The 14,680-nt window shown below is 40.6% G+C and overlaps 1 protein-coding gene across 3 annotated transcripts in view; it reads right to left on the reverse strand.

Annotated features, from left to right (window-relative positions):
* The window catches only part of NCK1 (NCK adaptor protein 1), a 76,372-nt gene that overhangs the window by 31,795 nt on the left and 29,897 nt on the right, over window positions 1-14,680 (reverse strand). The gene's annotated exons all lie outside the window — the stretch shown is intronic.

Here is a 14,680-nt window from a genome sequence, read left to right on the forward strand (position 1 = left end):
ATACTATATTTATATTTAATAATATGGGGGAAATTAAATATTAAATATATGGTATATTATTTAGAGCATACTACTGAAAAGTCTTTAGAGCAACCACTAAAAAGAGGGACAAAGAAATATAGCCAAAAACTGATACATTAAAACAGATATTTAAAAAATACTCAATCCAAAAGAAGGAAAAGGAAAAATGGGAACAAATAACACAAGAAACAGACAAATATTAAAACTCAAGTGTATCAATAATTATATAAATGACCTACAAGATTAAATTAACAAATAAGACCCAACTGTTACCAAAAATCCAGTTTAAATATGATGCTATATAGATTAAAAGTAAAAGGATCAAGCATGTATTATTTCAAAAGAAAGCTGTAGTGGCTATATTAATATCTAACCACATAGATTTCAGAATGAAAATTACCAGGGGCTTCCCAAGTAGCTCAGAGGCAAAGAATCCACCTGCCAATGCAGGAGATGTGGGTTCGATCCCTGGGTCTGGAAGACACCCTGGAGAAAGTAATGGGAACCCACTCTAATATTCTGTAGATCTGGTAGACAGAGTGCCTGAAGAACTATGGACAGAGATTCGTAACACTGTACAGGACTCAGTGACCAAAACCATCCCAAAGAAAAAGAAATGCAAGAAGGCAAAATGGTTGTGTGAGTAGGCGTTACACAGCTGAGGAAAGAAGAGAAACAAAAAGCAAGGGATTCAGGGAAAGATACCCAACTGAATGCAGACTTCCAGAGAACAGCAGAGATGTAAGAAAGCCTTCTTAAATGAACAGTACAAAGAAGTAGAGGGAAACAACAGAATGGGGAAAACTAGAGATCTCTTCAAGAAAATTGGAAATATCAAGGGAAGGGAACATCTCATGCAAGGATGGGCATGATAAAGGACAGAAACGGTAAGGATCTAACAGAAGTAGAAGTGATTAAAAAGATGTGGCAAGAATACACAGAAGAACTACATAAAACAGGTCTTAATGACCCAGATATCCACAATGATATGGTCACTCACCTAAAGCCTGACATCCTGGTGTCTGAAGTCAAGTGGGGCTTAGAAAGCTGTACCACAAACCACGCTAATGGAGGTGATAGAATTCCAGCTGAGCCATTTCAAACCCTAAAAGATGATGATGTTAAAGTGTTTCACTCAACACGTCAGCAAATTTGGAAAACCCAGCAGTGGCCACAGGACTGGAAAAGGTCAGTTTTCATTCCAATCCCAAAGAAAGGCAATGCCAAAGAATGTACAAACTACCATACAACTGTGCTTATTTCACATGCTAGTAAGGTTATGCTCAAAATCCTTCAAGCTAGGATTCAACAGTACATGAACTGAGAAATTCCAGATGTACAAGCTAGATTTCAAAGAGACAGAGGAACCAGAGATCAAACTGCCAACATTCACTGGCTCACAGAGAAAGCAAAGGAATTCCAGAAAAACATCTACTTCTGCTTCACTGACTATGCCAAACAAACTACGGAAAATTCTTAAAGACATGGGAATACCAGACCATCTTACCTGTCTCCTGAGAAATCCATATGCAGGTCAAGAAGCAACAGTTACAACCAGACACAGAACAACAGACTGGTTCAAAATTGGGAAAGGAGTAAGACATGGCTGTATACTGACACTCTACTTATTTAACTTACATGCAGAGTACATCAAGTAAAATGCTGCGCTGGATGAATCACAAGCTGGAATCAAGACTGCTGGGAGAAGTATCAATAACCTCAGATATGTAGATAATACCACTCTAATGGCAAACAGCAAAAAGGAACTAAAGAGCCTCTTGATCAGAGTGAAAGAAAAGAGTTAAAAAAGCTGGCTTAAAACACAACATTCAAAAAACGAAGATCATGGCATCCAGTCCCATCACTGCATGACAAATAGATGGGGAAACAATGGAAATAGTGACACAGTTTATTTTCTTGGGCTCCAAACAAAATCACTATGAATGGTGACTGCAGCCATGAAATTAAGACGCTTGCTCCTTGGGAAAAAAGCTATGACAAACCTTCACAGCATAGTAAAAAGCAAAGACGTCACTTTGCCTGTACAAAGGTCTGTACAGGCAAAGCTATAGTTTTTCCAGTCATGTGTGGATGTGAGAGTTGGACCATAAAGAAGGCTGAGTGCCGAAGAACTGATTCCTTCCAACTGTGGTGCTGGGGAAGACTCTTGAGAGTCCCTTGGACTGATGGCAAGATTAAACCAGTCAATTCTAAAAGAAATCAACCCTGAATATTCACTGGAAGAATTGATGATGAAGCTGAAGCTCCAATAGTTTGGCCACTTGATGTGAAGAGCTGGAAAAGTCCCTGATGCTGGGAAAAGACTGAAGGCAAAAGGAGAAGAGGGTGGCAGAGGATGAGTTGGTTAGATAGCATCACTGACTCAATGGATATAAATCTGAGCAAACTTCAGGAGATGGTGAAGGAAGGAAAGCCGGGCGTGCTACAGTCCATGGGGTCGCAAAGACTTGGACACCACTCAGCAACTGAACAACAGCAAACAGGAGTTCCAAAGTACATGAAGCTAAAACTACTAAAACGGAAAGAAGTAAAGAAATTCACCATTCTTCTTGGGGACTGTAACACTACTCTTGATAATACATAAAACAAGTAGACAGAAAAGCAGCAAAGATACAAACGATCTAAACATCAGCCCTCTGAATCTAATTGAAAACTATACTCAACACAATATATGCACAAATCTTTCAAGTACACCAAAACAGACCATATTCTGGACCATAAAGCAAACCTTAATAAGTGTAAAATAACTGAAATCACATAGCATATGTTCTCTGACCATGAAGGAATTAAACTAGAAATTAGGAACAGAAAGGAACTGGAAAATCTCTAAATATTTGGAAATTAAACAATAATTCTAAATAATTCATGCACCAAAGGGTCTTCTCAAAAGAAACTAGAAAATATTTTTAACTGAATGAATATGAAAACACAACAATGAAAATTTGCTGGATGAAGCTAAAGCACTGCTTGGAAGAAAATTTACAGCATTAAAATGCTATTATAAGATGTATGAAAAGAAGATCTCAAATCAGTAATGTACGCTTCCTTGGTGGCTCAGATGGTAAAGCGTCTGCCTGCAGTGTGGGAGACCCGGGTTCGATCCCTGGGTTGGGAAGATCCCCTGGAGAAGGAAATGGCAACCCACTCTAGTACTCTTGCCTGGAAAATTCCATGGACTGAGGAGCCTGGTAGACTATAGTCCATGGGGTCCCAAAGAGTCAGACACGACTGAGCGACTTCACTTCACGCTTCCACCCTAAGAAACTAGAAAAAGAAGAACACACTAAACCCAAAGGAAACAGAACTTAATAATGATCAGAAATCAATGAAACTGAAACAAAACATAAATGAATGTGGGAGACTTGAGTTCAATCCCTGTATCAGGAAGATCCCCCTGGAGGAGGAAATGGAAACTGACTCTTATATTCTTATCTAGAGAATCCCATGGACAGAGGAGTCTGGCGGGCTACAGTCCATGAGGTCGCAAAGAGTTAGATACAACTGAGTGACTAACACTTACTTACTCACTCTGAAACCAAAAGGATGTTCTTTGAAATGATCAATAAAATCGCCCTCTCTCTAGCAAGAATGACCAAAAAGACAACTTGTTCGTGTCTTATTGTTCAGTGGAAGGTAGAACTTTTGAGGATGAAATTGAACTTATTTGGCTGATGCTATTTCCAAACAACGTGCAGAAGCAGCAGTATAGCTTCCCTTGAATGCTAATACTAAAATGCAAGTAGAGAAATAAAGATAGAAATTTTTATAGAAATAAAGATTACCACTTGACTTGTTCTCTTGTCAAGTGGTAAACAGAAATTTAAATGTTAAGTTGAAAAACTCTCTGCCTATATATACTGGAAAAAATGAGAAAGCACTATGTTCAGAACAGAACACTAAGGTTGTGGCCAAGGACCCCTTGATAAAGAGATTAGTACGGTTGTGAAATTAGACTTAATTAGACACCCAAGCAGGAAACAGCCAATCTGAACTGGAAGAAGAAGAAAGATTGTCAGTTTTCTTAGAAGACTTATACATGGTGGGACCACAAACCTATTCAGTTGGGAACTTGGGATATTCTTCAAGACAAGAGAACAAAGACCCTAAAGGCAACTCTGAAATCATGAAGGCTGCCTCCCCAGTTTCCAAAGAGGAGGCTATTACCTGGGTTTCAACAGGCCTGACAAAGACTCCCAGCCCAAAGCCATGGGGGCCAGGCCAGTAGAACCACTAGTATGTGAGGTTTCATACACTAAATTATCCTTGAATAATAAGTGCTTTGCCACTGATTATTAAATTAATATATTTTATTAAATGTTAAATATTTAATATTTAAATGGGCAATTTTTAAAAATATTCTTTTTTCTTTCTGGCCACATTGTACAGTATGTGGGATCTTAGTTCCCAACCAGGGATTGAACCCGTTGCCCCCAGCACTGGAAGCATGGAATCTTAACCACTGGACCACCAGGAAGTTCCAGAATAGACAAAATATTTGAACAGATACTTCACCAAAGAAGACATAGAGAGAGCATATAAGCACATGAAAAGATCTTCAATATCATTAGTTATTACAGAAATGCAAATTAAACCCACAAAACACTATCACTACACAGCTATTAAATGGCTTAACAAGAGAAAGGAGGTAAGGAAGGAAGGAAGGAAAGAAAGGGAAAAAGGGAGCAAGGAAAGCAAGTGAAACAGAGGAGAAAGAAGGAAACACAAAAACTGACGATAATCGGTGTGAATGAGGCTGCAGAGCAGCCTGAATCCATACACTGCTTGTTGGAATGCAAAACAGCACAGCCACTATGGAGAACGGTCTGGCAGCTTCTTACAGAATTAAACATAACTTACGTAGGACACAGCTATCTCACCGAGTCAGACTCAAAAGGCTACATATGACCTTCTGGAAAAGGCAAAACTACTGTGAACAGAGACTAGATCAGTGGCTTTCACAAGTTAATGGTGGGAAGAAAGTATGACTACAAAGCAAGGAGGAAATTTTTTTTTTCTTGAGCAGATGAAGGAACTGTTCTGTACCAACACCGTGGTGTTACATCACTGTGATTACATCACTCCAAGTGTCAAATCTCATTTATACCCCAAAGTGTGAATCCTACTGTACAGCAGAAAACATTCGTTGGTTGACCTTAAATCTAACTATTTTTACTCATATATGGTATTGTATCATCACTCAATATACATTCACCAAGTTTTGCAGATCTTCCAAATGCTGACATCTTTATAACACTGCATTTCAAGCAGTCTCTAGTAATTTCAGAGTGGAAACAGAAACTGAACATCTCAGTCTAATGAAAACAGTTTGGGCCTTAGGAACTCCCTAAAAGGTCCACTTCAGCAACGGTGTTGTTGTTGTTACTGTTGTTCAGCTGCTAAGTCATGTCTGACTCTTTGTGACCCCACAGACTGTAGCCCACCAGGCTCCTCTGGGTTCTTTGCCACTGAGCCACCAGGGAAGCCCCTTTAAAGAACTGCTTATCTAAATGCGGGAATAACATCAAGCCAAACACCTAAAATTAAGTTCTTCCCAACCTACTTTTATAAATTCATTCAGTTCAGTTCAGTCACTCAGTTGTGTCTGACTCTTTGCAACCCCATGAATCGCAGCATGCCAGGCCTCCCTGTCCATCACCAACTCCCGGAGTCCACCCAAACTCATGTCCATCGAGTCGGTGATGCCATCCAACCATCTCATCCTGTTGTCCCCTTCTCCTCCTGCCCCCAATCCCTCCCAGCATCAGAGTCTTTTCCAATGAGTCAACTCTTCGCATGAGGTGGCCAAAGTACTGGAGTTTCAGCTTTAGCATCATTCCTTCCAAAGAAATCCCAGGGCTGATCTCCTTTAGGATGGACTGGTTGGATCTCCTTGCAGTCCAAGGGACTCTCAAGAGTATTCTCCAACACCACAGTTCAAAAGCATCAATTCTTCAGTGCTCAGCTTTCTTTATAGTCCAACTTTCACATCCATACATATTAATGACACTAAGTCATGTTAACAATCATCTTCATATTGTGCAGGATATGTACACAATGAGAAAGGGTAATGTTTGCTACATATGTTTGAGTGCTCAGTCACTTCAGTAGTACCCGATCTTTGCAAACCCGTGGACTGTGGCTTGCCAGGCTCCTCTGTCCATGAGATTCTACAGGCAAGAATACTGGAGTGGGTTGCCGTGCCCTCCTCCAGGGGGTCTTCTGGGCCCAGGGACTGAACCCGTGTCTCCAGCACAGGCAGGCGGATTCTTTACCACTAGCGCCACCTGGGAAGCGTCTTGCTACGTATATAGACCATTTGGGGGAAGCCAGTTATTATATTCCAAGGAAAAAGTAAAGAACCAGCTAGCGACTGAAGTGACTTAGCAGCAGCAGCAGTGGTTCTAAAGGGAAATCTCCCATGCTAATACAAATGCAATTTTAGAAATCTACTGTACTTTAGTACATAACTTGACAACTTCCTGTTTCTGATAAAAATCAGCGGAGTGACAATACCCAAGTGACTAGCTCCGGAAGTTAGGTTGGGCTACAGATCTCTCAGTAAACAATGAAGAAGGGGAAATCCCCAAATAACTAACTTCAATGTGCTCATCCTGAAAGACTCCCAGTATGTCTAGGGGGGTTACTGGGATGATACCCTTTTCCCAACAGACTAAAACCTGAGAACATGTATACTCAGAGTAACCATCACCACGTGGAACCTGGCAATGAAGCTGAGAGGCAAACAAAGATTAGATTTCATTTTTTTAGCCTCTAAACTTAATCATCCTTTATCTAGAATCTATCTCTGAATTTTTCATTTCACAAGCAAAAAAGTACCTTTCTGTTACAAACAAACTAAAAGGGTCACATACAAGAATGACAGGCATCCGAACTGACTGGGGAAAAAAAGTGTCAAATTTAAAAGAGAGAAGAATAGTATAAGAAGACTTCAGATGGAAGAAAAATGAAAAAACAATATAAAAAGCTAGACGAGGATTAAGGCAACTCTAACATTAGCAAGTACAGATAATTTCAGATGTAACAATTTCGTGTGTATGTGTGCCTGTACATAGAAACACTTTGCAATGGGTGAATGAAAGCTAACACTGAACACTATGTGGTGCTTATAAACAAGCTTTCACTTGTAAACGTTTACCAGGCTTTTTTTTTTTTTTTTGAGGTCCTATTGTGTGTTGAGCACAGTGTCAGTGAACCAGCTTACAAAACTAAAGCTGTCCTGGAAGAGCTTACAGACTAGTGGGCAAAGTTTTACTTCTTGTTACTATTATTTTACCTATAATGCTGACTTATCTTAAACACATTTCACTTCCGATCAGCTTCACAAACTATGCCAACTGCATGCATAAATTAGGTCCAGTGTGTTGCTACTGTTTATACATTTATCTGGGCTTCCATGGTGACTTAGCCTCTCTTTTCACTTTATAAACTCTCAGCTGCCAGAACACACCCATTTTAAAATGTAATATAAAAACATATGGTCTGCCTTGAATTCTAAAGGCCTAAAAAACAAAATGGGAAATAGATGGGGAAACAGTGGAAACAGTGTCAGACTTAATTTTTAGGGGCTCCAAAATCACTGCAGATGGTGACTGTAGCCATGAAATTAAAAGACCCTTACTCCTTGGAAGAAAAGTTATGACCAACCTAGATAGCATTTTCAAAAGCAGAGACATTACTTTGCCAACAAAGGTCCGTCTAGTCAAGGCTATGGTTTTTCCAGTGGTCATGTATAGATGTGAGAGTTGGACTGTGAAGAAAGCTGAGTGCCGAAGAATTGATGCTTTTGAACTGTGGTGTTGGAGAAGACTCTTGAGAGTCCCTTGGACTGCAAGGAGATCCAACCAGTCCATTCTAAAGGAGATCAATCCTGGGTGTTCATGGGAAGGACTGACGCTAAAGCTGAAACTCCAATACTCTGGCCACCTCATGCGAAGAGTTGACTCATTGGAAAAGGCTCTGATGCTGGGAGGGATTGGGGGCAGGAGGAGAAGGGGACAGCAGAGGATGAGATGGCTGGATGGTATCACTGACTCGATGGACGTCAGTTTGAGTGAACTCCGGGAGATGGTGATGGACAGGGAGGCCTGGTGTGCTGCGACTCATGGGGTCACAAAGAGTTAGACACGACTGAGCAACTGAACTGAACTGAACTGAAAAAAACAAAAAATATAATGGTCCTAAGAAGCCAAGCTTGGTATCAGGTTAAAACAGGACAGATCCAGAAGATTCTTAATAGTTCTAAGAGGCTGTACATTCTGGCTTCATTCTCCTCACACAGGGTAATGTGAAAAAGGAAACTACTAATAGTTGGAGGAGAGCTTTTCTACTCCATGAGTCATCCATCCTGGAAGTGCAGGTAAATACAAACATGGAAGGAGGCATTTTACTCAGCCTTGTCTGCCTCTAACCCCTAACTGCTGGGGGAAAGGACTCTCAAAAAGAAACATGTTCTTTTTCTAAGAAGAATGGAGCTGAACTAGGTAACTGCTGCTGCTGCTGCTGCTAAGTTGCTTCAGTCATGTGTCCGACTGACTCTGTGCGACACCACAGACGGCAGCCCACCAGGCTCCTCAGTCCCTGGGATTCTCCAGGCAAGAACACTGGAGTGGGTTGCCATGTCCTTCTCCAATGCATGAAAGTGAAAAGTTAAAGTGAAGTCGCTCAGTCGTGTCTGACTCTTCAAAACCCCATGGACTGCAGCCTACCAGGTGACTCCACCCTCAAAAAACAAAAAAGGAGTCAGAAAGAGACCAGTTTTACTTGACTACAACAGTAAAACACCTGATTTATCTTATGTCTTTTTTACAATTATCTCTAAACTTCCTCCACATTGGTATGTGCGCTGTAACGCAGAAGAAATGAGGATTGTCTTTAGATTCTCTAACTCTGCAGCCAAGCTTGAGAGAATCCCAGGTGGCTGTGTAGGTGAACACAACTTTAGAAGCACAAAGGAAAATCTCTCTGATTCAAGGGAAAAAGAATAGGAAACAGTCCAAGCCTGACAACAGTACACCCTACACTGCTCTCAGAGAGTGAAGCAACGTTCCGCGAGTGCTCACCAACTGTTAGATAACTGCACACAGAAGGCTAGGTCTTAAGGGACAATTCTCTTCTATCATCACGCCACCTAGCTTCCTCAGCCTTCCCCTAATGTGTTGGGCTGGGAGGTACCTCTTAGTCTTATTTGACATTTTGAATCACGTTCATATATTACACTGACAAATAAGGATCTTGCAAGTGCAAGGTCTGCACCTAAGAATGAGGACTTCCCTCAATTCTGTATCCTAGGCGACTTAGTTGCTTGTAGTTCCAGTCCTGCTTGACTGCCCTGTGAATAAAACATGCTTATGATGCATTCAATTTCCTTTTTAACCACACACTTGGGTTCTAAACATTGCTCAGTCACTCACTAGCTATGACTCAGGGAATGTCACATCAACCTCCAGGAAACTCCATTTCCTTATGTGTAAAACAAGGGGATTGAATAAGATAAAATCAAAAAGTCTTTTTTTGAGTATCAACATTACAATCTAAGTTTCCCCTTAAATTTTATGGCCTAAACAAGACCATATTTATCTTGTTTTTTTAATTTTTTTTTTCATTATATTAACCACCTCACTATTCCACTCCTTACTCTTTAGTATACTCTAATTATTGTACATCTTAAAAGTGTCACTTGAAGTTGTACATATTTCCAAAAGAATATGGAACACACAGCACAGGGGAATGTACGGTATAAATAAGGTTTAGATTGCATCATCACTTTTACCATATTTATGGTAAAATTTACCAACCATATTCTCCTGACATACACCAAACTCGAGGTCACCTGAAATTCCAGCCTATTCAACATGCAATTAATCATAACATTTGGGCATCTTTCACATTAACTGTTGTACTTAATTCTACTTTCCCCTCTAGGGCTCCATGTGTAATTTTCATTCAAAAATAGATTTAGGACTTCACTCAGAGGTCATCTCACATTTGCCAGAATGGCTATTAACAAAAGGACAAATAAGTACTGGTGAAGATGTGGAGAAAATGGAAGCCTTATGCACTTGTTGGTGGAAATGTAAATTGGTACAGCCACTACAGAAAACAGTATCAAGGTTCCTCAAAAACCTACAAATAGAACTACTATATGACCCAGCATTCTGACTACTGGGTATTTACCTCAAGTAAATCAAAACACTGACTTAGAAAGATATATGCATCTCTATGTTGACTGAAGCATTATTTACAATCATGAAAGATGATGCTGTGAAAGTGCTGCACTCAATATGCCAGCAAATTGGGAAAACTCAGCAGTGGCCACAGGACTGGAAAAGGTCAGTTTTCCTTTCAATCCCAAAGAAAGGCAATGCCAGAGAATGCTCAAACTACCACACAATTGCACTCATCTCACACGCTAGTAAAGTAATGCTCAAAATTCTCCAAGCCAGGCTTCAGCAATACGTGAACCATGAACTTCCTGATGTTTAAGCTGGTTTTAGAAAAGGCAGAGGAACCAGAGATCAAATTGTCAACATCCACCGGATCATCAAAAAAGCAAGAGAGTTCCAGAAAGACATCTATTTCTGCTTTACTGACTATGCCAAAGCCTTTGACTGTGTGGATCACAATAAACTGTGGAAAATTCTGAAAGAGATGGGAATACCAGACCACCTGACTTGCCTCTTGAGAAATCTGTAGGCAGGTCAGGCAGCAACAGTTAGACTGGACATGGAACATCAGACTGGTTCCAAATAGGAAAAGGAGTATGTCAAGGCTGTATATTGTCACCCTGTTTATTTAACTTATATGCAGAGTACATCATGAGAAACGCTGGACTGGAAGAAACACAAGCTGAAATCAAGATTGCCAGGAGAAATATCAATCACCTCAGAAATGCAGATGACACCATCCTTATGGCAGACAGTGAAAAGGAACTCAAAAGCCTCTTGATGAAAGTGAAAAGTGGAGAGTGAAAAAGTTGGCTTAAAGCTCAACATTCAGAAAACGAAGATTATGGCATCCGGTCCCATCACTTCATGGGAAATAGATGGGGAAACAGTGGAAACAGTGTCAGACTTAATTTTGGGGGGCTCCAAAATCACTGCAGATGGTGACTGTAGCCATGAAATTAAAAGACCCTTACTCCTTGGAAGAAAAGTTATGACCAACCTAGATAGCATTTTCAAAAGCAGAGACATTACTTTGCCAACAAAGGTCCGTCTAGTCAAGGCTATGGTTTTTCCAGTGGTCATGTATGGATGTGAGAGTTGGACTGTGAAGAAGGCTGAGCGCCAAAGAATTGATGCTTTTGAACTGTGGTGTTGGAGAAGACTCTTGAGAGTCCCTTGGACTGCAAGGAGATCCAACCAGTCCATTCTGAAGGAGATCAGCCCTGGGATTTTTTTGGAAGCAATGATGCTGAAGCAGAAACTCCAGTACTTTGGCCACCTCATGCGAAGAGTTGACTCATTGGAAAAGACTCTGATGCTGGGAGGGATTGGGGGCAGGAGGAGAAGGGAACGACAGAGGATGAGATGGTTGGATGCCATCACTGACTCGATGGTCTTGAGTCTGGGTGAACTCCGGGAGTTGGTGATGGATAGGCAGGCCTGGTGTGCTGCGATTCATGGGGTCTCAAAGAGTCGGACATGACTGAGCGACTGAACTGAACTGAACTGAAGACATGGAAACAAACTAAGTGACCAACAGGTGAGTGGATAAAGAAGATGTGGTATATATGTATGTGTACACACACATACACCACAATATTACTCAGCCATATAAAAGATGAAATCTTGCATTTGCAACAATATGGATGGACCTAAGAGGGTACAATGCTAAGGGAAGTAAGTCAGACAGAGAAGGACAAATACTGAATGATTTCACTTATATGCAGACTCTAGAAAACAAAGGCGATGGCACCCCACTCCAGTACTCTTGCCTGGAAAATCCCATGGATGGAGGAGCCTGGCGGGCTACAGTCCATGGGGTCGAGAAGAGTCGGACACGGCTGAGCGACTTCACTTTCACTTTTCACTTTCATGCATTGGAGAAGGAAATGGCAACCCACTCCAGTGTTCTTGCCTGGAGAATCCCAGGGACGGGGGAGCCTGGTGGGCTGCCGTCTATGGGGTCGCACAGAGTCGGACACGACTGAAGTGACTTAGCAGCAGTAGCAGCAGCAGAAAACAAAGGAACCAACATAACAACAGAAAGATACAGAAAGCAAACAGGTGGTTGCCAGAGGGGAGGGGTGGGGGGAACAGGAGAAATAAGTGGGGGAGATTAAGAGGTATAAACTCTCAGTTACAAAATAAATGAGTCACAGATATGAAATATACAGTATAGGAAATATGTCAATAATTAGTGTAATATCTGGGTATGGTGGCAGATGACAATGACTTATCATGATCATTTGAAATATACAAAAATATGAATCACTATGCTGTGTATCAGAGACATACAGTGTTGCAGGTCAATTATACTTCAAAAACAAACAAATTCATAGAAAAAGAGACCAGTTTTATAACTATCAGAGGGGTTCGGGGAGAGGGAATTGGATGAAGGCAATCAAAAATTACAAACTTTCAGTTACAAGATAAATAAATACTAGGGATATAATGTAAAACATGATAAAGATAATTAACTCTGCTGCAAGTTACAGATGAACACTGTTAAGAGAATAAATCTAAGAGCTCTCATCACAAGGAAAATTTTTTTTCTATTTTTTAATGTTGTATCTATATGAGATGATGAATATTCATTAGACCTACTCTGCTAATCATCTCATGATACATGTAAGTCAAATCACTGTGTTGTATACCTTAAATTTACATAGCACTCGATTTCAATTATATCTCAATAAAACTAGGAGGCGAGTTTAGGATGGTAAATTTTGTATTATATGTATTTTACTACAATATTAAAAATTTGGGGGGAAAGGTATATATTGGGTTGGCCAGAAAGTTCATTCAGGTTTTTCTGTAAAATGTTGTGGAAAAACCAAACTTTTTGGCCAACCCAATAGATTTATACTTCCTAGGTCCATGTTTCCCTTTTTAATCATTTTCTGTTTAATTATTAAATTGTAAATGACCACAGTAATCTGAGCTTTAAAGTCCCCTACTCAAAATCCTCCAATGGTTCCTCCTAGCCCTCAGGATAAAACCACCTTCATATAAACCTATCTTTCCATATTTTCACCTATGCTCCATCATAAAGGTCCATGTTCTGCTCCCCCAATTTGGCATCCTTTAAAGATGTTTGTCTCTGCATTGCTCCTTCTTTGGAACCTAAATTCAAGAGTCATTTCTCTTATCATCAGATAAGGCTGATTTAGGTGCCTCTCCACTGTGCTCCCAGGTGGCACAGTGGGAATCTGCCTGCCAATGCAGGACACAGGTTCAATCCTTGGGTTGGGAAGATTCCCTGGAGCAGGAAATGGCAACCCGCTCCAGTATTCTTGTCTGGAAAATTCCATGGACAGAGAGGCCTAGTGGGCTACAGTCTGATACCTTATGGTGAACAGTGTCAGATTCGTGATCTCCGAAGATTTAACTTCGGGACCAGGGACCAGGCTTGATCACTCTGCATTTGTATAGCAGAGTTTTATTAAAGTATAAAAAGGGACAGAGAAAGCTTCTGACATAAGACATCAGAAGGGGGATGGATAGTGCCGCCTCTTGCTAGTTTTAGCAAGCTGTTTCATGTCTGTTAGAAAGCTATTAATCAGATAAGAGAGACACCTCAAGGCTGACGGAGTTTCACCAGGCCACTCTCCCACAATATGCATTTTTGAGATAGGATGGCATGAGGTGTATCATCCCCCAGCCATAAAACAACTGATATGAATTCTGGTTTCTTGAGCTATTATTAGCCCAAGGCTTGAGAAAAGAAAGTTAGTCTTAGGTGGAACCATTTTGAAGAAAGGCAAATTCCAAAGCAAATACATAGTTTCATTAACATAGCTTAAGAAAAACATTTCCATAGAGAACCTCCTTTTAATTTTGTACGGAGAAGGAAAAAAAAATTTGACACTTGGAGTTTGTTTCCTCCTGCCAATTAAGGGAGAGAGAAAAAATGTCTGACGCTTGCAGCCTATTTCCTCCGTTTGGAGACCCCTGGGCCTTCCTGCCTGTTACCCTCTGAAGTCCCTGGGGGTTGCAAAAAGTTGGACACGACTGAGCATGCACAGCAGGCAGGCCACTGTGCTCTTGCACCACTTTTTATTTATTAAGGCACTAAGTGTCCTGTCACTGAAACAGGCTGCTTAAATAGCATCTCCCCCAGCCACCCAGCAAGTTCTTAGATGAACTACACAAAGTCTCATTTCACTTTGTATTCTTGGCACCTTAACAGAATACCATATGTGTGATAATTAAATTTACAGAATCAATATCATAACTTTAAGCTTCCTTCATATGGTATTCCATTCCTCAATACAAGTGTTCTTCCTCAGTCAGCAAATCCTGAATATCCTTTATGATCTCATTTATTTTTTGTTTCATTATTTCCCCATACATGTCTGAGCAGAGTTAGTCAATCCCTTCACCATGCATCTACCTGACGTCTTCTCTTTATATACTTAACCCACTGAATCGGAAATCCTCTTGTACACAGTTCT

This window comes from Bos indicus, chromosome 1, assembly GCF_029378745.1.
Source record: "Bos indicus isolate NIAB-ARS_2022 breed Sahiwal x Tharparkar chromosome 1, NIAB-ARS_B.indTharparkar_mat_pri_1.0, whole genome shotgun sequence".
Taxonomy (NCBI): Eukaryota; Metazoa; Chordata; class Mammalia; order Artiodactyla; family Bovidae; genus Bos; species Bos indicus.